Here is a 26,800-nt window from a genome sequence, read left to right as displayed (position 1 = left end):
TGTGGATAGGGAAGGCTTTGACTGTGGACACAGAAATGATGTGTCTGGACGGAAATTGTTTCCGATACGGTTACAGTGACACTGTGATACGGTGATTTGTTTCAGTGTAAACGTAACCTAGGTCTAAATAAAAGTAGTGAAAATCGCTCAAGTACTCAGCTTAAGAGTTAAAATGTATTTGAGGAAACGAAAACTACTACTCATTTAAGAGTAAGAGCTGGCGGCACCTAGTCATTCCATCTCTGGAGCCGTTTTCCATCGGAAACGACTCAAATACGTACTAGTGTGGACAGGGGCCTAACTTAAAGAGTAACATCAGATTCATAATTTGAAGTTAATGTAATTTGAAGGACAAAACATTAAAAAATTACAAAAACTGGTATTTTTAAAGGTTAGACACATCCGTGAAGGAGCGTTGCAAGAAATAAAAATATTGAAATCATTTCATGTTTTCAACATAAAGCTTTTGTCACTTGTACTTCTTCACAGTGGGAACAGTAACCAAAATTTTTACTCTAGTACTGTTACTTAAATAAAAATATTATTCAAGTAGGTGTAAAAATATGCTGCTGGAAGGTTGACCAGAAACCATCCAAATGATTCTAGTGAAGGTGTATGAAATTTAACAGGTCTATTTGTGATGAGGAAACAACATTATAGCATAGATCTGAAAATAACATAGAATTATATTTTGCATAATACAAGACTTCTTAAGAGATTGTTGAGCTGTTCTTTCAGCCAATTATTTGCTCATTTTGGCTACAAAGCTAATACTCAACACAGCATTGTTAGAAATCCAATTTGGCCTTCTTATCCACTTTTCAAACCAAATAAAAAGTCTATTTATAAAACTGGCTCTCAGATTGTGTGCAAAAAAGAACTGCTCCACTAGCCCGCTCCTGTTCAGCCACACATCACTTAAATACTTAAACAAGCCTGATGCAACCTGCTACTTCAGTCTGAAATAAACAAGTCCACGCACCGTACGCATACAGCACTCAGAGCCAACTCCAAACTACTAATACGAGAAGACACTGTACTTTGTTGTGCTTTTTAAAAACAGAGCTAGACAGTAGTACATTTGCTTGATTAACTTTTTGATAAAATTGCACTTTTCTGAGTAATTTTCTGACATTGTACTTTTACGACTGGAGTGATGTATTTTGCAGTATAACATTACTCTACACTTGAGTGAAAGATTTGTACTCTTCCCACTTTGACTTGATATGTTCTTTGTTTTTTTTTTCATTCCAGAGCAACTTATGACAGTAAACTCTGCAATATTTTTTGCAGATATAGTGAGCAGATTTCGCTTATTTGTCCCAATTATGTAATTTTAATATATTCCTCCCATCATCTATGGCCATGAGCTCTGAGTAATGACCAAAAGGACAAGATCGCAGATACAGGTGGCTGAAATGAGTTCCCTCTGCAGGGTGGCTGGGCGCTCCCTTAGAGATAGGGTGAAAAGCTCGGTCACACGGGAGGAGCTCAGAGTAGAGCCGCTGCTCCTCCATGTCGAGAGTAGCCAGTTGAATGGGCTTCTTCCTCGGAAGGTGTTCCGGGCATGTGCCACCGGAAGAGGCCCCGGGGAAGACCCAGGACATGCTGGAGGGACTAAAATAATTGCCTTTATGTATCTGTTGATTACTGCATAATAATGCAATTTATTATTTACTGCATGATAAATCAATTTATTATTTATGGAAATATACTCGGAGTAGAGCCGCTGCTCCTCCATGTTGAGAGGAGCCAGTTGAGGTGGCTCGGGCATCTGTTCTGGATGCCTCCTGGACGCCTCCCTCGGGAGGTGTTCCGGGCATGTCCCACCGGGAGGAGGCCCCGGGGAAGACCCACGCTGGAGAGACTATGTCTCTCGGCTGGCCTGGGAACGCCTCGGGGTCCCCCCGGAGGAGCTGGAGGACGTGTCTGGGGTGAAGGAAGTCTGGGAGTCCCTGCTTAGACTGCTGCCCCTGCAACCCGGCCCCGGATAAGCAGAAGAAAATGGATGGATGGATGGAAATATCCGAATAAACTTATCATCATCATATTGTCCCATCTCCACTAATTATGCTAACTACAAATTATGAATCACATACGCCCAGACAGTTACAACTGAGAAGTTTCCACAAAAACTTTTTTACTCTTAATTGAGTAATTTCTTGGACTGTATCTCAACTTGGTGCTAACATACTAGTAGATTCTACGTTGAAATTTTTTAGCTGGAAAATTATTCTGATGAAAACACAACTACTTGACGATTTTCTGAGCTGAATCAAGTTTATCTGAAGCAATTTTTGTCTTCCAAGTCACCCTTTCTCAGTTTGATTACTTACCATGTGGTTAGCTTTCTTCGTTTATATTTTACCATAATTATACTATTTGCACGGCAATGCTGGCTAAATGCCAACACACCTTATATTTTCTTTTTTTTCTTCTTTGTGCTACTTAAGATACTCACCATTTCCACAAACCTTATCTTACACATAAATATAAATAACAAATAAATAAAGTCAATTTAGCATAGCACGTGACCTTTGATAACGCGTTTGATGAGCGGTGACTACATTATAACCAACGCTGTTCAGCTAAATGACTTGATATTTCTGAACCATTAGCGCTATAGTACGGTTTGATTGGCTAAGCAGCAATTAGCTTATCTAGCTACCGGAGAGCGCGCGTACGGTGAGATGGGGCCCTGACAGTTTGATCAATGGCCGTCCCGCTGACCACTCTGACCCCTCTCAGCGCGCCAAGTCCGGATACAATGAGGAGACGATGCGCGCTCTGCAAAAGGCACATCAATCATAATCATAAGCACCTTTAAAGACAATACAACCGTGGAATGATGGCATGACATATCGCTAATTACTGTCTCCGCGATATTTACCCATAATGCATCTCTGCCCTCTCGAATGTCCATATTTATTGATTCTCAAAGATGGTGGAAGCTAGAAAATAAGGTAGGCTTTGTTATCGAGAGAAGTTTGTCCTCTGCGTTTGACCTCGGCTAAGAAGGGAGTTTTTTAGAGGGAAAGTGCTAGCTAAAGGTAACGCGGCTAAAGCTAGACTGGTATGTATCATGCTAATCTTCTTTTGAATGTAATTATTATAATCTTTATAATAAAGATCAGTCCAATGCTTCAAGCTGATAAGTGTCGCAGCACAGAAAATGAATCAATCAAACCAATGCAAGGTGGTTTGTTTGTTTCACAGGGGAACAAGTTTATTGGTCATCTGTCAATTAGCACGAAATCGAACTTCTCTCATCCCAGATTAACAGCGTTTTTATTGCGTCGTCCGTTGGTTCAGCAGGTTTTGTGTTCATTGTTTTTGACACTAAACTCAGGGTTTTTCACTAACAAAATTTCAAACCTTTTCCATGACCTAAAGTGCATTTTCCATGACTTTAAGGCACCTTACATGTGTAGAATTGAGCAGACTTTTAGGGCTAAATGTAAAATGTTAACCCTTTCTACTCACCTTATGGTTTGGTATGATAGTTTTTTAACATTCAAAATACTGTCAGTGCATTTATTGTCGTCTCTCTAAAACAAAAGGCATGTACGTTCGGAAATAATCATAAATCATAAAGTCTAATGATAACTTAACAGAACGCTACTGTACGAGTTACTAAAATTCCATGACTTTTACAGGCCTGGAAAATGCAAGCCTTCAATTTCCATGACTTTTCCAGGATTTCCTTAACCGTGGGAAATCTGTAAACACCAAAATTACTTTTTTTCTACAGATATGCTGTGTAAATGAGTCTAAAATGTAAATGTATACCTATCCCTGGCCTTATTTTGACATTTTAGTGCACATTTGTTAAAAATCTGACTTTTGGCTCAAAACCGTGTCTGTAACAGCCTCTTCATGAGTCAGATGCAGGTTATTACGTGATGAGCAGAGCCGCTGGCGTCTACGGGCTGTACGTGAGAAACCCTTCTTAGCTCCGCCCCTACCTGGCACCGCCGGTCACTGTGATGTCCCGCCGTGTCTGGAGAAAAGGGAAACGGCATGATCCAATCACAAATGTCTGCTCTGTTTCAAAGTCCATGGCTCACAGTATGATACTGTCACGATATGGAGGTTCAATTGATGTAATATGATATTCTATACCGTATTCTGTTAATCACTACATGCCCATTCTGTAATACCATAACACTATATACAATATCCCTATAGGGTAACCAGATTTTCAAAATTCAAAACTGGGACACACCCGGGTTAGGATGTTTGGTATAAATAAAATTGAAAAACTGAATTGAAAAGAGCATGTGCATTCTTTTGTCAGTCATAATCTGAGGGTCTTCTAACTACTTTTTTTTTTGGCTTTATGGTCATTAGCATTTTAGTGAAACAAGTGACAATTTATGCTCACCTTTACTAATGGCGGGGATCAGATTAGTCAAAAATTGTGATAGTCCTGATTTAGATCAAACTGGTCAAAAATAGGGACAACTCTTGTATAAAACTGGGACAATGGTTTTGTATAAATCTGCTGGAATAGAGAATACAGGGTTCAAAACTCGGACTGTCCCGGGTAAATAGAATAAAAACATTTGCTCACCTTATCTGTATCAGCATATATCTGTATTTCGGTAGTGTGGCACACCGCTAGTCAAACGTATTTTGAGAGTATCTAATGTTTACCGTCTTATCAGCAAACTCTTCTAACATTTGACCGAGAACAGCATTACACCAGTGCTTTAGCTGAGTCTTGGCGTGCCCCCTCTGCGCTCACCTCTCACTGGAGTCTTCCTCTGCTGATGAACCTGTTAGCAGCCTGCGCCAACACAAAGCTCATGGATCGCCTGTGCTCCTCCGCTTAAGTGTCCTATCGATTGCATAGATCTGTGCCGCTGACCCCCAGTGGCCAGGGGGAGTAAGTCATTAAGGCCGGCTGGATTTCATGTATTCTTCTGTGGAGCGTGTCAAAGCGACTGCACGGGCGCTAAGTGTTTGTGTATGGGGGTGAGGGGCTGGAGTGGTGGAGGATTATTTATCATTATGTGCCGTGGTTCTACTGGGACGCCGCTATTGTAAATCACAGTAATTGAAATGGCGGGAATAGGGCTGCATCAACAGTCCTTTGCGGTGCTTATAAGAGGCTATATAGATAAATAGGTGGGACGATGTGTTGTTTTATGGAGGAATAATAATAGAAGGGGACACAATGGCTGGCGGGGCATCAGGAGAGATTTCTCTGTGGAGTTCTTTCACAGAGCGCAGCTGCCAGACACACAGACACATGCATGTACAGTATTTACAAATGGACTCCCTTGTGTTAGCCAGTGGACATGCTGCTGTGTACAGATAGACCTGGGCTGTTGTTTACACGTAGGTGCTGGGTTCCAATTGTCCTGTGTGGTTTGATTTTCCAAGTTGCAAAAAAGGACAGAGTGGCTTTAAAGGTCTCATATTTAGCAAAATTGACTTGTGAGTTTTAAAGGGGCATTGTGTAACATTTCTAGTGGAAGGTCTGCCTACCTACCTACCTGCTTGTTTCCATGGAGATGTTATTGTTTTGTCTAGAATTTCCCACACCACAGTATAGATTAAACCTACAATATCTATCATGAATGAGATAAGCAGGTTATCACACACTAAATTACAGTTCAGATCTGTGGAGATTTGCCCCTATTCACAGAAGGAATTATTGTATTTTTTAGCAAAGCAAACACCCGTAATGAATAAATGCAAGATGATATGTTTAATGTCATACAGTGGAACATTCGAGCCAAAGCAATAACATCTCTGTGGAGCCAAGCAGTGCCTCCGCTCAATTTCATTTCTCTCCAGTGACTAGGTCAGGAATCAGAATACACCAGACGGTTTGCAAGGACCCCAGAAGTTGTAAACAGCACACCGTCCAGTCAGCGAAGAGCTGTGAAGCCATGACTTCAAACTCAAATGCCTGTCTGGGTCCCTTTTGTGGCACAGCACAACAGTAAACAAAACGGTCGAGATGGATGTTGGCGAAGTTATACATTCTGTGTTGGCAACAATTCCAGAGATCGAGGATTTAAAGCCAGAACAAAGAGAATGAATTTTATCAAGGGGTAAGATGTTATTGTCCTTCTTCCTACGGGATTCTATGCATTACATACGTCACGACCAAACAGCAGCGACTGATTAAATAAAAAAAAGTACCTGCCTACTGTCGAGCGAATGAATCCTAATGCTGCGAGGTCAGAGGTCAGCTGATGAATCAGGCTCGTGAATTTCTTTTTTTAAGACAAACTCCAAACACAATGTTACAGTCATATTCTTGTTTATCTGTGACAAAAGTGAAACCAAGGAGCTCATTGGCCATCAATCATTCTGAACTTAACAAAAATACAGTATCTCACCTCAGGCTAATAGACTGTTGTGCTTTGCTTCGTAATTCCAGCAAAATATGCAATATCTTTCAGTCTCCTTTTTTCTTTTATTTACTTAAGTTACAATTCAGTCATACATAGTCAAATGCATATAGAATGTATGGCTAGTGGTAATTCAGCTTCTGTCCCTGGTTGGAGTTTTCCCTCCATAAAACAGTTTAAAAAATTCAAAGCAGTTTCATATTACATACACTCCCACATTCAAACAAACGTCTTCTCAATTCCTTGTAAACAGCCATATTTGTTTGGATATGGACTGGTGGACCACGCTTCTCTCTGACTGACTAATCCCCCTTTCAATCATGACAGTCAAACTCGGGAAGTCTGAACAATAACCAGACTGACAACTTCGTAAAATATTGAAGAAGAGCGTATTCTGTATCCTAGGCAAGTCCAGACTCAAGGATCTGGAGACGGGTCCCTGGGCGCTATACGGCCGCAGGTTGCCCCAGCAGCATTGAAGGAAGGGTCAGTGCAGAGGAGGAACTTTCCTACGGAGATCCCCACGGACATCAAGTAGAAAAGAAATCTTTGGGTAGCTTTGGGTTTCCAAGCAACTCGTATATAAAAGAGGGTCCATCACCTGTTTCCATGGATATGCCGCTTGGTCTACCTAGAATGCTCCAGAGTATGACATTAAACATCTCTGCCTTACAGTTATTCACGTACAGATGTTTTTTCTGCTTAAAAGTACCATTCATTCATACATAGTCATTCTCACTGGTCTGGTTTGGTCTCCATGATGATAGAAAGGTTTAATGCCATACTGTGAAACATTCCAACTCAAGCAATAAATAATATCCATGGAGAAAAGCATTTGAAGGACCTTCTACTGGAAAAGTTGCACCTTTAACACTGAAAAAAGAAGGGGGACAAATACGTTTATGCCTCCACCTTCTCCTTTTTCCATGTATAACTGTTTATATATAAGATTTATGAAACCGCATTCGTTTTCTTAAGCTTTACAGTTATGTCTTGATGCTTTTTTCTCCAATGAATGTTCGAAATAAAGAACAATAACAACTGACCTTTGCATTTGACCCATCCTTCAACCACTGCAATTAGTCCATACAAGTCACTGGAGAGACGCTGTATGCAAAACATCTGCCGTGGTGACGAATGGGGGCCACTTAAGGGTATTCGGTGTCAAGCCTAATGTGGATTTCCTCTGGGTCCTCCTATTCCCTGCAAGTGAATAGGTAAATGCAAATGGACTATAGCAAATGAATGTGATGCTCGGCGTAGTCATTGCACACACTTACATTACAATAACCGGCTATTGTTGCGTGTACACTAGAGCTGAACCATTAGAGACCATTATTATATTAAATTTTTATGAGAAATGTTGCGATTAGGTTTGAAATTGATGTTCTAAAGTTCAAATTTTCACGCGTCCAGATGAATTGATAAAAATATTGCAATATGAAGGGACAAAATAATGCAGAAGAATCACTTTTCAGAACAAGTTTGTACAGAGGAAATTATGGTACTTCAAAAACTGCAGTCTTGGCGGTTTGCTAAATGTGTCCATTCAGTTTGCGATTTCGATCTTGCAGCGCTAATTGATACTTTGCTGCTGATTTCATCAACATTCCCTGGTTGTGTGAAGCTATCTCTAGGTACTGCTCTATCTTAAGCTCTGTTACTCAAGTCGGACTTTAATCTGAGTTTTGTTTTAACACAATCTGACCAGAATGAACTGACTTAGCTGGAACAACAACAGGTGAGCTGATTTGTCTCTCTCAAATAGAGGACCATGAACACTCGTATTGATAACAGGCTCCTGAAAATGTGTTGTTTCAATCTTTTTTAACATTTTTTCTTGAGTTCTTTCTTGAGTAAGCAAGTTTTTGATTTATATAGCACTTTTCACAGACTTTTGTCACAAAGACACTTCATAGAGCATTATTCATTCACTCCATACCCGGTGATGTTAAGCTACCATTGTAGCCACAGCTGCCCTGGGGCAGACTGACTGAAGCCATGCCAATCGGTGCAATCAGTCCCTCTGACCACCACCGTCACTCACTAATGTGGATGAAGTGCCTTGCCTAAAGACACAACAACAGATTTATTTTATTTTTTTGTGACTGGTGCCGAACTGTGGCACCTTATTTTCCCAGTGGTCTCTCATCCAAGTACTGACCAGGTCTGACATCTGACGAGATCAGGCTTTGACAAGCCGGTATGGCCACTCCGAACTATTAGAACTATAATAAAATCTGGCAGATTAATCCAAGATGGTGCCGTATTGTTTTCAGTGGTCTGTGCTCACCGGTACATGGGCCCCAAAAAGATTTTCACTTCCCACTAGCTCCTCCCACCCGTGTGACGTCTGTAACGTGCACAGCATGGAGCATTTGGACCAATTAGAGCTAACTTTTAGGTGCACTGAGGACTTAAACATTTTAAAAAGTGTATGCTATGAAAATAAAAAAGAATCCCTACAAAATCCAGCATTTGTGAAAGTTGTCGATGTCTGAATTCCCAAAAAATGCATCAGGCTCTATGGGAGAATTCTTTCTGGGCCCAAGCTCCTGGGAGCTGCAGTACCTGGAGCAGCCACTAGGGGGAACGCCTTATCCAGTTTTTATTAAAAATGCATGAGTTTTATCTTTAAACTTTCTGACTATGTTTAGTAATGTGTGCATTGTATCACCATGGCAACTGCTGAACATTCCCCCATAGACATACATAAGCATCAATGTAAGCTCAAATCTGAAAACAGTAGCCCTTTAAATCCTAAAAACAAAAATCAGCTTTTTGGATGGAAGAAAACGCCTCCTATAGTCACATTTTAAACCGTCAGATTCTCAGTCTTTCTTGTAATTCTTATCAAGCCAAAATGAACAATGCTTCTCTTGTCTGCACACCCACTCTCGTCAAATGTTGAACGTGAATAATCCGTGTAAAGTCTGTCTCGGAGGTGCCGGGCCAGCCTAGGCTACATGTGCAGGCCCGTGTGCAGAGCTCTTATCTCAGGCCAGTGGGGAGTTGGACTACAATTGGCATCGATTTTCTCCGAGGAAGTCAGCTGCTGTAGATGCAAGCCTTCCAATGGATCTATTAACTGTCCAATGTCTTTCCTGCTTCAAATATCATCTAATATCTCCTGGTTTTATCTTCCACTCGAGAGACGAATGCTTTTGCCTCGGCCGGATGTGACTTGATTCGGTTCCGGACCATCATGCACCTGTCCTCGGCTGGTGATCGGGCTCGTGTCCGCCGCAGACAAACAGCCTCTAATGTCTATCATTACATTGGAACAAAGTAAGCAGGTCTCCCAGGATGCCCAGTTTTACACAATCACTACGCCATGCCAAGACACAAAATGACTATCTTCAGAGGGATTATTTTTCACTGAAATTCTTGCACAATGGATTTAACTCAATTTTTATTTCTTGCCGCTTGTTTTATTGTTCAATTTGGGATGCCTTACCTGTCACAGCAAGCCATATTATCATTTGCTTGTTTGTTTTATTCATGAGATTCAGCTGAGACAATATTTAGTTTTAAAAGGGCCCATATTGTGCTATTTTCTGATCTATGTTATAACGTTGTTTCCTCATCAAAAACTTACCTAGAGTTTTGTTTTGTTTCATTCACACAGGTTTAACACACAAATCCTGCATATTTAGATGAAATGAAAATTAGAGTACAGGTATAGATGGCTTTTGGAGTGGTGAAAAATTAGGCCTGTTGCCATAGTGATGAACAATTTAAGGCCCCATTAACACTAGTACATATTCAAATAGTTTTCGTTGCAGATGCAGTGTTCGTCCACACTAATCTGAGGGAAAACAACTCCAGAGATGGAACGTTCTCGTGCCGCCAGCTCCCATGAACTCATCTGAGTACAATTCTGATCCGGCACTGTGTGGACACCTGAAAACGCTGATAGTCTGACGTAGGAGCTCTAGTTGCCATCCTTATTGGACCACGTCACTGTGACTTGCGTCTTCCTGGTGTGCTGGGTTCGTGACATCGGTCATGTGACACTACTGTGACAAACAGTTTAAACAAACCATAGACAAACGGAAAGCAGTGTAGCTAGACCTACTTACTAAGTTCATGCTTGCCATCTTCCTCGGCTCGAAATCGCCTGCTGCAACTTCAGACATGGTGCTCCACTTCCTTGTTTTTATTGCCCACGTTACGTCCTGACATTGTGACAACTCCAGCCTTGTCAAACAGGTGGTTTTGCGTTACTGTGTGAATAGGGAAGGCTTTGATTGCGGACACAGAAACGACGTGTCTGGACGCAAATTGTTTCCGATACGATGATAGCTAGAACTTAGCCTAACTTAGTGTACCTAGAACTACTTGCTAGTACACAGATTGTTTTTACGCTTGCCATCTTCCTCGGCTTGAAATCAGATGCTGCAAATTCAGGCACAGTTAGCAGAACATCCCTCTGTCACAAAAAGAGCACATATATAAAGAACACATATATTCGTGTCCTTTAGTCCAGCGGAAGCTGAACCGCGTCAGGGCACAAAAAGCGAGCTGTTTTTTGAGGTGATACAGTAATGGTGATTCATGTCAGTGTAAACATAACTTAAAGGTCCTATATTACACAAAATTGACTCTTGTCAGCTGTAAGCCATGTTATAATGTTGGTTTCTCATCAAAAACATACCTGAAGTTGGGTTTTGTTTCAGTCACACATGCTGAGTGTTAAGTAACAGTTGTGTCTACAAGTGTCTACATCTCCAAAGCTCTTTTCCACCTTGTGATGGGCCCAAGGTGAAGGGCCCAAAGTCAGCCAGATGATTCTAGTGAAGGTGCCTGGTGTTTAAAAATCAGTGCAGCACATCCTGTATTACCACATGACATCACAAGGTGGAACAGAGTGTTTTCCGTCTGAGAGAAGAACTCATTATAACATAGATCAGAAAATAGTGTAATTGGGCCCTTTAATGAGGGGATTTATCATTTTAGATCATACTACAGTCATCAGCTTGCAGGGTTGTGTGGATTGATTCTTCATTACCATTATGTCCTTGGGCAAGACGATCGATCCATGCTTGAATAAATGCTTTAATTTACTGTTCATATAATGTGAACCCCTAATCAATACTCTGTAGTCAATTAGGTTTAATGTAATTTTATCTATTATTTATCTTGCATATTTTTTCCCCTTCTGCTTTACTGCTCTATTTTGTGAACTATGTTATAATGTTGTTTCCTCATCACAAAATACCTGGAGTTGTTTTATTCATTCACACATGTTTAACACAAAAACCCTGCATATTTAAACTGAATTTTTCTCTCTGACAGAAAACGCTTTGTTCCACTTTATGATGTCATGCTCCATTTTTTTTTTTTTTAAAACTACATTTACAACACTTTCATTCGAATCAGTTTTATAATTTTGGCGCTGGAATAGCCAATCTCTGCTAAACTAAAGGTAAAAGGCAGCTGTTTACTAAAAAAGGTAACTTGAAAACTACCACTTCATGACATCACAAGGTGGAACAGAGCATTTTGAGCTCTTGAGATGTAAACAGACTAAGGGCCTGTTTACACGAGAATGCTTGCGGGTAAAAACGACAAAATATTTTATCTGAAGTGCCTTTCGTTTAGACGGTAACGTGTTTTTGGGGCTTAAAAACACAAAAATCTGAAACCAGCCTCCAGAGTGGAAAAGTTGAACACGCTTCACTGTAGTGTTTCCGTCAACACTGCTCAAGAGGCAAAACTCTGGTCAGATCTGCTCACGTCGCGTATGTGTTTACGTCACATACATACAGTACACAGAAACAAACATGTCGGATCATTTCCATTCCAAATTTACAGGAGGCATCCCAAAAAATGTACAGAATATGCAGAGGATACTATTATTGAACAGAGAAGGATCTGCAGTTACCTCTGTCAAATTCTGGTTGCATCAGTTTTTTTCGCAGGCGAGCCGGACAGTTATGGACAAGACCTGGAGAACCAGTCGATGGTGGGACAACTTTGTGGAAGGAGTAGCTGATGAAAATGCGTGGCGTGAAAACTTCCATATGTCCAAAGATGCCCTTGTTGCTGTAAGTACATTCGTACCCAGTCGAATTCCACACACTTTTGCGTCACTGTTGCACACAGATTTCCTCCCGAAAACATGTCTAAACTTGAAATAAAAAGTGAAGACGTGACACCGCTTTTGCGTCTTCTGTTCATCATATAAACGTGGCCTAATAATGCAATCTTACTCAAACATGTGTGAATGAAGCAAAATCCCTGATATGTTTTTGATGAGGTAATTATAACATGACTTAAAGCTCACACCAGAGTCAATTTTACGTAATACAGGACCTTGAAATGTCTACCCAAGAAACTCAAATTGTAAGAACATTGGCTTAAAGCATTAGCATATCTCTTCCATATCATCGTTACTGTCATTTACTTATAGGCCGTGACCGCGCATAAACTCAGAAACCCCACGCTGCCTTCGATCATTGAACGCAGCACTGGCGCAGGCAGAAATCCCACTGGCTCTTTAATCGGCTCCTTGCTCAGCTCTTCGGATGGCTGTGGGGTAATTGAAACTCGTATGGATCTCGTGCAGGACATTGATTCTTCTTCTTTGCTTTTTGCCCTGGAGCTCCTTCACTGGGCTCCTCTTCGCAGTCCCCCCCCCCCCCCACACACAGCCCCCCCGCGATCTCTGACACAGAGCGCATTGATAAGAGCTAGTGTAGTGTGATGTACGCAGAACCTGGTGATCTAAACAGACTGCTAATCGCTGCCTGTATCTCTGCTCTGCTGCTCGCCACCGCTGGACCGATGCAAGAGCGATAAGGAAAGAGGGAGCAGAATGGAAGTAAGTCTGTTGGTTTGAAAGGGCTTACAAAGAGAGGCCAAGTCAAAGAGTGATACTTTGCAATGTTTGTCTAAAGCTACACTTTGTCAAGTCATGTTTATTTGTATAGCACAGTTCATATACAAAGTGATTTAAAGAACAAGAAAGACATTAAAATCACTATACAAACTAATCAAAACATAAGTAATCAGCATTAAAAGAGAAGAGAGAAGAGTACAGAATAAAAAGTCATATGCACAGCTAAACTGGATTTAAACATTGTCAAAGTACAGGCCTGTCTCATGTGTTCAGAACAACTGTTCCTGAAGACTCCCCATGTTTAGACCCAACTTTGACCACGAGCAGGTGACTGCTGATATTGTCTCTTTGTTTCTGCAGGCCAAAAACTATTGTCTTGTCTGAGTTTAGCTGGAAAAAGTTGTTTTGCATCCACACACTGATCTGTAGGATGCAGTGGCAGAGTGAGTCCACTGGTCTGTAGTCCCCTGCTGCCAGTGAGGCATAGATCTGAGTGTCGTCTGAAGAGTTGTGGTAGGACATATTCATATTGCTGTGTATTAACTGGTCCAAAAGTAGCATGTACTATAGAGAATAAACAAAATGGATGCCACGATCAAATCCTGGAGCACCTGTATTATCCCTCCATCCATTTTCTTCCGCTTATCTGGGGCCGGGTCCCGGGGGCAACAGTCTAAGCAGGGACGCCCAGACTTCCTTCACCCCAGACACTTCCTCCAGCTCCTCTGGGGGGACCCCGAGGCGTTCCTAGGCCAGCCGAGAGACATAGTCCCTCCAGCGTGTCCTGGGTCTTTCCCAAGGCCTCCTTCCTGTGGGACATGCCTGGAACACCTCCACCTCCATAGTAAGGTGCCCAGGAGACATCCTGAACAGATGCCCGAGCCACTTCAACTGGCTCCTCTCGGCATGGAGGAGCAGCAGCTCTACTCCGAGCTCCTCACATGTGACTGAGCTCCTCACCTTATCTCTAAGGGAGTGCTCAGCCACCCTGCAGAGGAAACTCATTCTGACTGCTTTTATCACCATAGATGAGGGTAGGAACGTAGACTGACCGGTAACTCGAGAGCTTTGCCTTTCAGCTCAGCTCCCTCTTCACCACAATGGTTCGATACAGCGACTGCAAAGATGCTTTACAATGCATTATTCCATCACTCCAGACTCAGTGGTGGTACTATTGTAACCTCAGCTGCCCTGGGGCAGACTGACACAAGCGATGCTGCCTCTACGCATACACTACTTTCATCCTGAGCGATGTGGTGTAATGCCTTGCCTAAGGACACAACAACCGTTTTTTGCCATTGGTGACCCACTTTAATTTAAACTTGGGTAAAAACATTAAAAAAATATATATAGTGAAGAGAAAACAGCTTGTACAGTATATGCGCGACTGTCGGCTATGATAATTCTGTATTAAGAATTTCACCTTTAGTGCCAACGTAGCACTAATCCTTATTAGCCTACTTAGTCTCGATCTTTGCACAGAAAATGAATGGAGTCCAAATGTTTCTGTACAGAATGTCTGGAGGAGCCATGTTTCCAAATCCTATCTGGGAGCAATTTGCTGCATGTCATTTCCTATCAGCCGCCTCTCTCTCCCCTTTAATAAAAGAATGTATTTCATTTCATTACTATCTGTCTAATATAGAAGCACATTTTCTGTTGCTCGAGGTTACACTGTCTCCCACACAAAATAGATAGCGTCAAACTCAAATTGTCAGTTTCTAAAAAAAGATAAGTTTTAGTAAAAAGTTGACACATTATGAAGTCTGGTACAGGACTGGACCGGGATATTCCTTACTTGCATTACAGAGATTTTGTCAGAGCAGCTGTTGAACGTTGGACGTGATGTTTTATCATTTGGACTGCTGTGCTCAGGAGTGTGGAATACAGCTCGCTCAGAACATTGTGTAATACTGCCATTTGGTGCCTTATCCCATATTCCGTGCACTCCTGTGTTTTGTGGTGGAGTTAGGAATGTGGGGCCCTTGGAGAATTTGCTTTTGGGGTCCTCTTTACGTTTTTTTTTTTTTTTTTTTTGTATTTTTAAAATGTTTATTATCTGCTTTTTCCTGATTATTCTTGAGACGTACAACTCTCATTTGTTTTATGTTAGGTGACCTGGAAATTTCAATTTATCATCTTAAACAGTACTATATAAGAGGTTTTTATCCTGAACTGGGGAAGAAGACTTTGTGTGCATCTAAACACCCTCAGCACACAACATCTTGCTATAGACGCACACAACCAATTTGTAGGAGTGTAACGATATCCAAGTCTCACAATACAATATCGTCTCGGTATGAATCTCACGGCACAATATTTATTGCGATATCATGGGAAAGCTCACGGTATGGTGGGGAGGCTCACGATTAGGGATACAACAATATCCAAATCGGTACAATATTTTCACGATATATACATCTCACGGTACAATATTTATAGCGATAAAATGCCTTGACAAGACTTAATCCAAAGAACTAACACTTAAAAGTGCTTAGAATTATTATTTCTTCTTGTAGTCTGCACTGAAATGGAGCAAAGGGTCATGGTCTATGTAATTCTCTCTGTCTTTGTTTAGCTATTGCTGCACCATAACTCTTAATTTAAGCAAAGAGACTTGTAATTCGATATATTGTGATGGTCTACGATATTATTGTGAGAACTCTAACGATATGATATCACGATATTTTAGTTATTGTTACATCCCTAATTTGCTAAACATGACTAAACTGTATTCACTCAGTGGGCTCTTCTGTGAATTCTCTCTGTCACTGTGAGTCTCTGCTCACCTATGTTTGAACTACCATTTTAAAAGATGTTCATAAATGCATAATTAATTATAGAGGTCGGCAGAATGAGCACTCAAGAGCTGTTAACCAGCCCTGTCAGACCTCCTCATCGTTCACCTCTGAGCCAGTACAAGTACGAGTCCATGATCCACAAGTCATAAACTGAAACTCAAATTGAGTCCCAAGTCATCAGTCATTTTATTTGAGTTGCCATATAGATTTTTGTGCCGGCCCCCACGTTACCAGCTCAGCCACTGTTATTTAGCCCTACAACATTAGAGGTATGATACTCCCTACAATGAAAGCGTTGCTAAACAAACCCAAACCTCCTTGTCAAAGCCTGATGTCGTCAGATCTCAGAAGTTAAGCAGGGCTAGGGAACTGCAGGGAATTCCAGGTGCCAGTGGAAGTAAAACTGTTGTTGTGTCAGTTTTTTTTTTCAAGACACTTCACCCACATTGCCTAGTATGAAAGTGGTGTGTTTGTGAGTGTTGGTGGTGGTCGGAGCGGCTCACCGATGGTGTATGGAGAGAATGAATAATGCACAAAATTATAAAGCAACTGGAACATCTGAAAAAGCGCTGCATAAGACGAATGTGTTATTATATGTTATTATGTTCTTTTTTCAGACCAAGAGTTTGTTTTCATACCTGACACTTTCGACTGCTCACTAGCGCTCTTCCTCAGACTGGCCATGTGATGTTACTGTGACGTGTCAGGTCCTGCAGATGGCGTTGTCATCCTGCCTCCTCCAATAGGAAGACAGCGCCAAAACCTGTATAAATCAGCTGACCAGACACGTCACAGCAACATCTCGTGACTCTGAGGAAGACCGCAGGGAGCAGTCGAAACTGTCAAGTATAAAAACAAACTCTTGGTCTGAAAAAAGAATCTAATAACATAAAATATTGGAAGACCAAATTAACCTCAATGGACTAATGTGTTATAATTATTATTAGACTGGACCTAACTTAAATGGACAACACTTATCACATTATCTAGTGCTAGAACTCCTCATGCCTCTTCTTTCAACTCTGTCTACTTTTATTTATTTTATTCTCCAACAAATCGAACCACGTGTCCTGGAAGTAACTTGGAAAACTACAGCAGTCACAATTCTGAGTCCAGATTTCAAATTCTCTCTGCCCAAGACAATTCAAAGTCCTACAGATGTGTAGGGGGAGAAGAGGATCCCAGATTACTGCTGACCATCCAAGCTCAGATGTGAAGAGGGGTCTGAGGTCTGAGGGTCTGTTCTGCCCCTGACAGGTTCACACAGGAGGATGGGTCCATAGCACAGAACAGACTTTTCCTGAGGTACAGTATTTCTTACCTTTACTGTTGCAGACTTCACCAGCGGCCTGCAATAATGGAAAAACACAATGGAAAAGTACATGTTCTGAAATGCACGTGACTGTTCTGTCATATTTCAGTCTTCTCTCCAATCTTAAAACTCCTAAAGATGCCTAAAAATCACACTGAGAACTGAACTTTGATTGTAAAAAATAAATATATAAGTAAAAACAATATATAAGTATAAAATATATAAGCCAAATACATAAAATTCAGCCGTGACAACTAACTTAAAAGGCCAGTACCCAATTTTCTTCCATGTATTGGAGCAAAATTCATCTCACCCCAATATTGTATAAGCAGCTCTTGAGGTCAAATTATGTCCATAAAGTGTTTTACAGTCCAATAATCAGAAGTGCTCATTAGCATGCTAGACTAGTTACATCACAAAATTGTATCTTGCCCCAGTACAAATATATTGTATAAGCAGCTGTTGAGGCCAAACTATATGTCCGCTGCGTACTGTCTGCATCTAGTTTTGAAGTGAGTGTTCACATACTAGTTGCTGTTAGTTTTACCGTCACAGAAAAGATGAATTTATAATTGCTTTTGCCATCACGGTAAGGCAAAGCAAGTTTATTTGTATAGTCCAATTCGTACACAAAGTAATTCAAAGTGTTTTACAGAATAAGAAATACATTAAAATCACAATACGTACAAATCAAAACATAAATAATCATCATAAAATAAAATAAAAAGAGACATTGAACAAGAGAGAATGAGAGAGAAAAATGCAGAATGAAAGCCTTTCAGTCATACGCACAGCTAAACAGAACCGTTTTGAGTCTCACATGTTCAGACTGTTCCAGGTTTTAGCTGCACGAATCTGAAACGCTGACTCCCCGTGTTTAATCCTGACTCTAGGCTCGAGCAGGAGGTTGGTCCCCGAGGTCTTCAGAGTGTGAGACGGTTCATATGGCACTAACATGTCAGAGATGTATTTGATGTTAGGCCATGGAGAGACTTGTACACAAGCAGAGACGCTTTAAAGTCTGTTCTCTGAGCCACAGAAGCCAGTGCAGACACATGAGCACAGAACTTATACTCACAACAACTAGCATGGTAATCGTGCACATCCTGATTATCAAACAATAAACCTATTTTAAAACAAGATATACACACACACACACACAGCAGACTTATTAAAATTATTATTATTTTTTCACATTTTTAATACAGTAAAATCTCTGCTATCTATGTTTTACACTAATGACAGCTCCCACTATTCTTGCCAACAGACTTCCACTATTGGCATTATGAAACAAAGGAAACAAACAAGGTTATACAAAAAAATTCAATATAGCTACATTCACTAGTGTTATCCTTATTTACACTGGTACTGTGAATCATCAAAGCCTGTACAGTGCACATTTGGTTGGAGGGTGCCACTGCAGTCTGAAAAATCTGTTTCAAGTCGCGGCTCAAGGCACTCTGGCTTCCATCTTCATCTCGACACCGTTTTCTCTTTGAAAATGGGGAGAATTTTGGGCTCTCGTCTTCTTCACAGCGAGCTCAGACAAAGGGAGTTTACAGTATAGCAATTAAAGGGGACGTATAAAGCTTTAATGAGGCTTTTGTGTAATACTTCTGGACATAATCGTGCTGGTATTTTATATTTTATAGCTTTAGAATGCTCGAGTTAGATGTTCGATGCTCAGTATGAAGTACTTTGAAGTGAAATATGAATTATGAAAATAATAATAGTACTCCAGGATCCTCAAAGTTTTTTAATGCATTATGTATTCAAACTTGGTGGTGGTGTTTATATAGATAGTTGAAACTTTTTGTTTGTATAGAATTTGCAATACTAAAAATTCCAACTTGATTTTTTGAGATTAAGAGAAATGCTCGATACTTATTGCAGGTTTTGATGCCACAAAAATAATTAAAACCCCTCATTTCTTTTCAATGCAATAATAGTAGTTTGTTAGATATTATCATGTGATCTTATTTAATTTCTAGTCTAGTGTTTTGTCTATGACACAACTAAACAGGCAGAATGCAAAGAGAGCATTTTTGAGTGCTCAGAGAAGATTTAAGCTGAGTGGATAAATAAAACCAAATGAATAAAACAAAAATAATATAAACTTGAGGCATGTTTTTGATCATTTGACACCACTATTACATGGTTAAAAGGTAAAAAAAAAAAGTAAAATATGTGCTATGTGTCTCATGTGTTGACTGATGAGGTCTTGAGATTTGTCTGTGACGTAACTAAACAGGTACAATGCAAACAGATCATTTTTGAGAGCTCAGAGAAGAAGATTTTGGGTTAATGGATTAATGAAACTAAATGAAAAAAATAAAACAAATACAAATTGAGGTATGTTTTTGATTGTTAGACAACACTATTACATGATTAAAAGGTCAAAAGAGTCAATTTAGCAAAATATGTGCTATGTGTGTCCAGTGATAGTTTATAGTCTTAAAAATATACACAAGAGGTATAGAGATTTGTTTATGACGTAACTAAACAGGAGCAATGCAAACAGATCATTTTTGAGTGCCCAGAGAAGATGATTTTGGGTTAATGGATTAATAAAACCAAATTAATAAAACAAAATACAACTTGGGGTGTGTTTTTGAGTTAGTTGGACAACACTGTAACAAGATTAAAAGGTCAAAAACTACTTAAAAAAAAAAAAAAAGTGCTATGTGTGTCCAGTGAATGGTTTATGGGTTTAAAAATATATAGGAGAGGTTTAGAGATTTGTCTGTTGACGTAACTAAACAGGTACAATGCAAACAGAGCATTTCTTGAGAGCTCAGTAGAAGAAGATTTTGGGTTAATGGATTAATGAAACTAAATGAAAAAATAATAATAAAAATAAATACAAACTGAGGTATGTTTTTGATAGTTGGACAAGATTATAACAAGATTAAAAGGTCAAAAAAGTGCATTTAAGAAAATATGTGCTATATGTGTCCAGTGAGAGTTTATGGTCTTAAAAATATACAGGAGAGGTTTAGAGATTTGTCTTTGATGTAACTAAGCAGGAACAATGCAAAACAGAGCATTTTTGAGTGGTCAGTAAAGATGATTTAAGACGTAATGGACTTAACGGATTAATGAAACTAAATGACTAAAATAACATACAACTTGAGGAAAGTTTTTGATAGCTGGACAACACTATTACATAGTTAAAAGGTCAAAAGGGTCAATTTAGCAAAATATGTGCTATATGTGTGATGGTTCATGGGATTAAAAATATATGAGAGGTCTAAAGATTTGTCTATGATGTAATTAAACAGGAACAACGCAAACAGAGCATTTTTGAGTGCTCAGAGGATATGACTTAAGACTAATGGATTAATGAACCTAAATGATTAAAACAACAACATACAACTTGAGGTATGTTTTTGATTGTTAGACAACACTATTACATGATTAAAAGGTCAAAAGAGCAAATTTAGCAAAATATGTGCTATGTGTGTCCAGTGAGTGTACAGTGGGTCTGTTGTGTGTATAGTGGCTGTGTTTATGTACTTTTGTGTGATTGTTGCTGTACTATTCCCTGTCCTGTAAATGATTTCACATCAACCTGCCGAGGGACTGAAGAAGGAAATTAGCCACGCTGGCTATAATCTTTAAACATTTACATTTTAAATGTTCATGTGCCGTCCCTTTACAGATAAATAAATAAAAAGAAGTGATGGTTTATGGGTTTAATAATATATAGAGGAGAGGTTTTTCTGACCTAACTAAACAGGAACAATGCAAACAGATCATTTTTGAATGCTCAGAGAAGAAGATTTAAGACAGATAAATTCATGAAATCAGATGAATAAAACAAAATACAACTTGAAGTATGTTTTTGATTGTTGGACAACATAGACAAAAAAGTCTATTTAGCAAAACCAGCTTGTTAAACCAGTATCCATTTTTTGTTACACTTTTTAGTAGTATTTAGTATTTCATTTTTGACAGGCTTACATAAACATGGATATATGTTTTTCAAGCACAAACCATTTCACCATGCGCTATGAGTTCAAAGTAGATTTAGCATAACATGTCTCCTTTAACCCAAAAAGATGAGGGGAGAGGTGGCACGAGATGAAAGCGCTGTGATGTGTGGACTGAAATGTTCTCTCTGCTTCTCCGCTGTTAATGAGCACGTATGTTTATAGTATTGCTCGCGCACACACACATTTGGGTTTTCATGCTCTTTGGAGACATTACACTGACTTACATTCATTTGTTGGAGACGTTTTCTAACCTTAACCATCGTCACTGCTTCTGTAAACTCTTGACTTTCACCTTAAACTATTTGAACACACACGGATTACGTCAAGGGAATCATATTTTTGCCCAAGTTTATTTGTATTTCACAGTTCGTACACAAATTTCAGAGTGCTTTAGAGAATAACAGTGACATTAAAATCACAATCCAATCAACGCATAAATAATCATCATAAAATTAACATTAAAAAGAAGAGAGAAGAGTGCAGAAACAGAAGCGTTTTGAGCCTGGATTTAAACAAAGTAGAGCTCTGTCTCACATGTTCCAGGTTTTAGCTGCATAAAACTGTGACTCTATTCTTATGTCACAAAACCAGAAGACGTTTGGAAACATGCGAATGACGACTTCCTTTGGACACTGTTGGCGATAGTATCTCTCATCAAAATCTGGGAAAACTGACAAAAATGGCCCGGTTTTCTTCATTTAGTTGTCATTGTATTCTTTTTTATTTTTCCTTTTATAAATGGCCACTTACATTTGTGTATTATAATTTGTCTAATCCAATCCAACTTTATTTGTATAGCACATTTTATCAACACAAAATCTCCAAAGTGCCGCACAGAGTAAGCACGATATAAATAAACACATTAATTAAAATAAAGCATAAAATAAATAAATAAGCAAGTCATACATACATACTAAAATTAGCAAATAGAAAAATAGCAAATAAAACCAGTAAGACAGTCAGAGGAGCACACAATTCTCATGCCATGTTAAAAGTCAGTGAGTAAAAGTGTGTTTTTAAACGAGACTTAAAAGAAGCGACTGAAGGAGCGCTCTTAATATGAGGGTTCATGTTTAGGGCCACAGAAAAGGTCTGGTCACCAACTTAATAATAATAATAATAATAAAAGTTAACATAAGTTCCGTTATATTCGGCAGATCAACAGTTAAAACCAGCTGCGATTAGAGTCAGGTCCCCCATGGAAATCTTTGGTAGATTATGAAGACCACTGCTGCTGAATCCATGGTTTAATCACATGCACAGTGTCGGGAACTACACTGAAAGTCGTCATCCGCATGTTTCCAAACATTCTGGTAAGTGTGAACACAGCCTACATGATATAACAATATGACATATCAATACCATGCATCTTGGAGACATTACATTGACTTACATTCATTTATGGAGACTGATCCAAACCGTAATGTTACCCAACTTCAACCTAAACCCTAACGACTTCCTTTTAACGTGTTCATTTTAAACGATTTCTTACTTTCTGTATGGAATCTGTCCTTCTTACTTATTCTCATATAAGCGCTTTTCAGAACATCCAGTGACCAGAGTGGAGTTTTTCCATCAAAGTAATAATAACAACAACTAACATGCTAGTGCACACTTCCTGACTACCAGGCAATACAACTTTATAATTATGATCAGATGCAGACAATGTGTAACAGGCATATGTTGACCTCCAAGGCTGCTTTTACTACAACAACAACTAGCATGCTAAATGCTAAAAGATACTTCCTGATTATGAGACAATTAAGAGCTTTATGATATGCTGAAGGTGAATTATTATGACCTCAAGAGCTCTTGTACAAAAAAATAAATAAATGGGTACAGGGCTTTTAACTGGGTCCGTCTCCTATTCCGATATCCTTCATTACGACATGTCTCTATTTAGACATGCTGGTTTTCCGACACTTTTTAGTATCTCTATTCTGACATGTCATATATGATGTTCGCCGCAGATATCTTACATGACGAACTGAATGAAACACAAAGGGCCCATGCAGCCTCTGTTTTAGATTAAATATTTCCCAGAAGGCTGGCCTATGCTCTTCTTTAAATACATGACTATTTCCCACAGACATCAGTTAGGACATTTTCCCACTATCTGATATTCTACGTCTCTGTAGTATTCTCTGATCAAGAACTTTGTATCGGCCCAAGCATCTTATGATATATGGGAGCACAAAGTATAATACGCTATCACATTCATATTATTCATGTTGGAAAAGCATAATGTTTAAAAAATACTTTATTTTTCGCACTATAAGGTGCACTTAAAATCCTCGAACCAATTTTATGTGGTATATGGCGCTCAAAAATCTGTCAAAATGTTTTAGTACGACTTTGGTAAACTATGAAGCTGCTTATAGTTTAGGCAAATTAGACATATGATTTTAAGTTTCGTTTCTGTAAATCTTAAACAAACGTGTGCAAAGCTGCATATTTGAGTCCTCCTCGTAGGAAATAAAAAACAAACTTAAATTATCCACCCACATTCACATTCATAACACACATTCACCAAGACAGGGAGGCTACACCGGGTGAATTACGCCACGATCTGCCAATGGTCCGTTTGTTTCGCTTAATGCACCTTATGTATGAAAATTGTATGAGAATTCAACATTACTGATATTGCGCCTTATAATCCGGTGCACTTTATAGTCCGAACAATACGGTAGTAAAGTGTTGCTACTCTGACAATGAAAAAGAAAACTTGAAGTAGTGGGACGCTTGAAAAATAATGTTTATGCCACTTCTCCAACAATTAGACGTCATTGTCTAAACAGCGTCATGTCGGAATAGGAGCATGTGACCGCTTTTAACTTATTTCAGCCCAAATCTGAACTTTACATCATCTTGGGAACTTGACTTTTGTCCCCATAAAGGAGACAGATCCCCATGAGTACGTAGAGAGATCTGAGTCCCCATAATGTTGTAAATACTGCAGCACACACTCAGGTCTAATATCTGGGCCTATCTCTCCTCGGCGGCGCGTACAAAGCAGCAGCAGCAGCAGCAGCAGCCTAAAGAGCAGGGATTGCCTCATTCTATCATCATTGGCCTTATTCACAGTGTAACATGCATCAGATCGGCACAGTTTGGGCTCTGTCAACAAAGCAGCCAGGGAGGTTTTTGCTGCTTCTAAAACAGCAAATGATTCTTTTCTGAGATTCTTAGTAACAGATAAACCAAGGTGAAAGAGAAAAAAGAAAACTAACCAAAAAACAATGCTCATTCAGTCCGATGAAACAACTGGTAATGTGAAATCATCTGAAGACGCTACAGCTAAATGATTTCACCATTTCGTTGCAATTTGATATTTTTTCAACCGTTTCATTTTAGATTCTTTTAGCTGTTAACAACAAAAAATGACTATGAAACTTTTGTAAAACATCCAGTCGAGGTCTAAACCAGTGTTGTTAATTAGCCTAGCATATTTTTAGCTTCTCAGTGACCTACTATGTACGTTGCACCATATCGCCCAAATAGTGACCGACTATTTCTTGGTGCTAGAAGTCAATTTCTCATTAATTTTTCATTCATGAACTTTCAGAAAAAAATAAACTAATGACCAAAAGACCTGGAACATCCTTGAATCTTGTACTTTTTGGACTTAAAACTACCTCGTTATGGATAGTTACCGCATAGTTGGTTAGCCTCTGCAATGAATTCTTAATACCGTATTTTTCGGACTGTAAGTTGCACTTTTTTTCATGGTTTGGATGTTTCCTGCAATTTATACTCCACTGCAACTCATATATTGCTCCTATTATGTTTGTACCACTGTCACTTGGCTCTACTGCGCATGTCTCCTGCAGAAAGAGCCTCTGTCCTGTCTGTATCATGTCAGTCCATCGCACCATTACTTCTGTACCAGTGAAAATTTAAAATCTAAACAAATTTATAAAGACGACTGAGAAGACTGAACACAAATGCAGATTACAAGCTGAAAGTAGTGAAATATGCAGTTGAAAACAATAATCAAGCAACAGAAAGAAAGTTTGGCGTGAGCGAGAAAATTGTAACACTGGGAGAGTGTACTATGCAACTTTTCTGGAAGTCATTGGATGGATCAACAAAGCCTGCACTTCAGTGACACCGAAACCATCCTGTTGGGATTCAGAAAGGCCAGAATAATTCTACCTGAGTCTGATGACAGCTACACAAAAGAGGAAGTGACGCTCCGTTTACCTCCGGAGGTCGTGGAGTTGCTCAGAAGTGACACCGAGGATGAAGAATTCAATGGATTTAGTGATTTGGAGTGAGATGGAGAGTTTGGTAAACTTGTTCATTACGCATTTTTTGGCTGGTGCGATTTATAGTCCGAAAAATACGGTACTTAATTTTTTTTTTTTGTAAAGTCTATGGGAAAAATGAAGATTTAATTCTCCATTTCGTGGGCGGGACTGTTAAGCTTTATAGCCTCAGCCATAACCCCCCCCCAAAGCTTTCTATTTCAATTTAATAGAATTCAATTACTTCACCTCTGAATTCAAAATTATATAACATTTTTATTTGATATTTTCTGCTTACTGAGTTTGAATTGCTGTTGTGGAAGTTTTGTCGCTTTTTCAAACCATCACCCAAAAACCTCGATACACTGATTATCTTTACACCAAGCAAGAGTTACCAAAAATGCACAGACAGAAGTCCCTGTGGTATATAGGCTACTAATCCACAAGTGAGTCGAGAATGGACAATGTTACGCACTCTTTTCACTATTTTATTTATAGCAACCATCTGAACCCGCTTGTGTCCCAGTTTTGAATTTTGAAAACTTGTCACCCTATATTAGCTCAGTTGTACTGTTTGATTGTGTTTAATTACTTCACATCTAAATCCACAATTATCTAACCTCTTTATTAGATTTTTTGAGACTGATTCGTGGTTGTGGAAGATAACCAATTTTGTTGATAACGCCGTTTCAAACACGTTTTCAAAATCCTTCATACGATGTCCATTTGTAGATTTTTACTTTCTGACAGATATTTTATGTTAATGCATGTTTGCTTCGGGGTACACTTTTGTTTACAGTTGTAACTAGAATACGGTGACCAGATGTTCAAAATCAAAAACTGGGACTCCCTCGGTTTGGCAATAATAAAACTGTGAAGAGCGTGTAATTAAAGAAAATTGTTATGCACTCCACTTCATGACTTATTTACATATCTTGCTGACTGATATATGAGTCAGTAAATAATCTGAGAGAACATTTTCAAGCATTTTGGATAAACAAATGACAATATATTCGCCTTTTTACTCATGGCGGGTATCAGATTGGTCAAAAATAGGGACACTTGGACATTTATTGTTTAAAACAGGGACAAATCAGTGGTTTTGGACACATCTGTACCACACTAAACTACAACCAATATGGCTGTAGGTGGCAAAAAACTACGCTCGCAGCTTCTAAGGATAATTTGGACACAGCTTGCAAGTATAAAAATGAAGTGTCTCCTGTATTTTTT

Source organism: Boleophthalmus pectinirostris, unplaced genomic scaffold (assembly GCF_026225935.1).
Source record: "Boleophthalmus pectinirostris isolate CB_2022bp ecotype Guang Dong unplaced genomic scaffold, ASM2622593v1 HiC_scaffold_10, whole genome shotgun sequence".
NCBI lineage: Eukaryota > Metazoa > Chordata > Actinopteri > Gobiiformes > Gobiidae > Boleophthalmus > Boleophthalmus pectinirostris.
Note: the sequence above shows the minus strand (reverse complement) of the source record.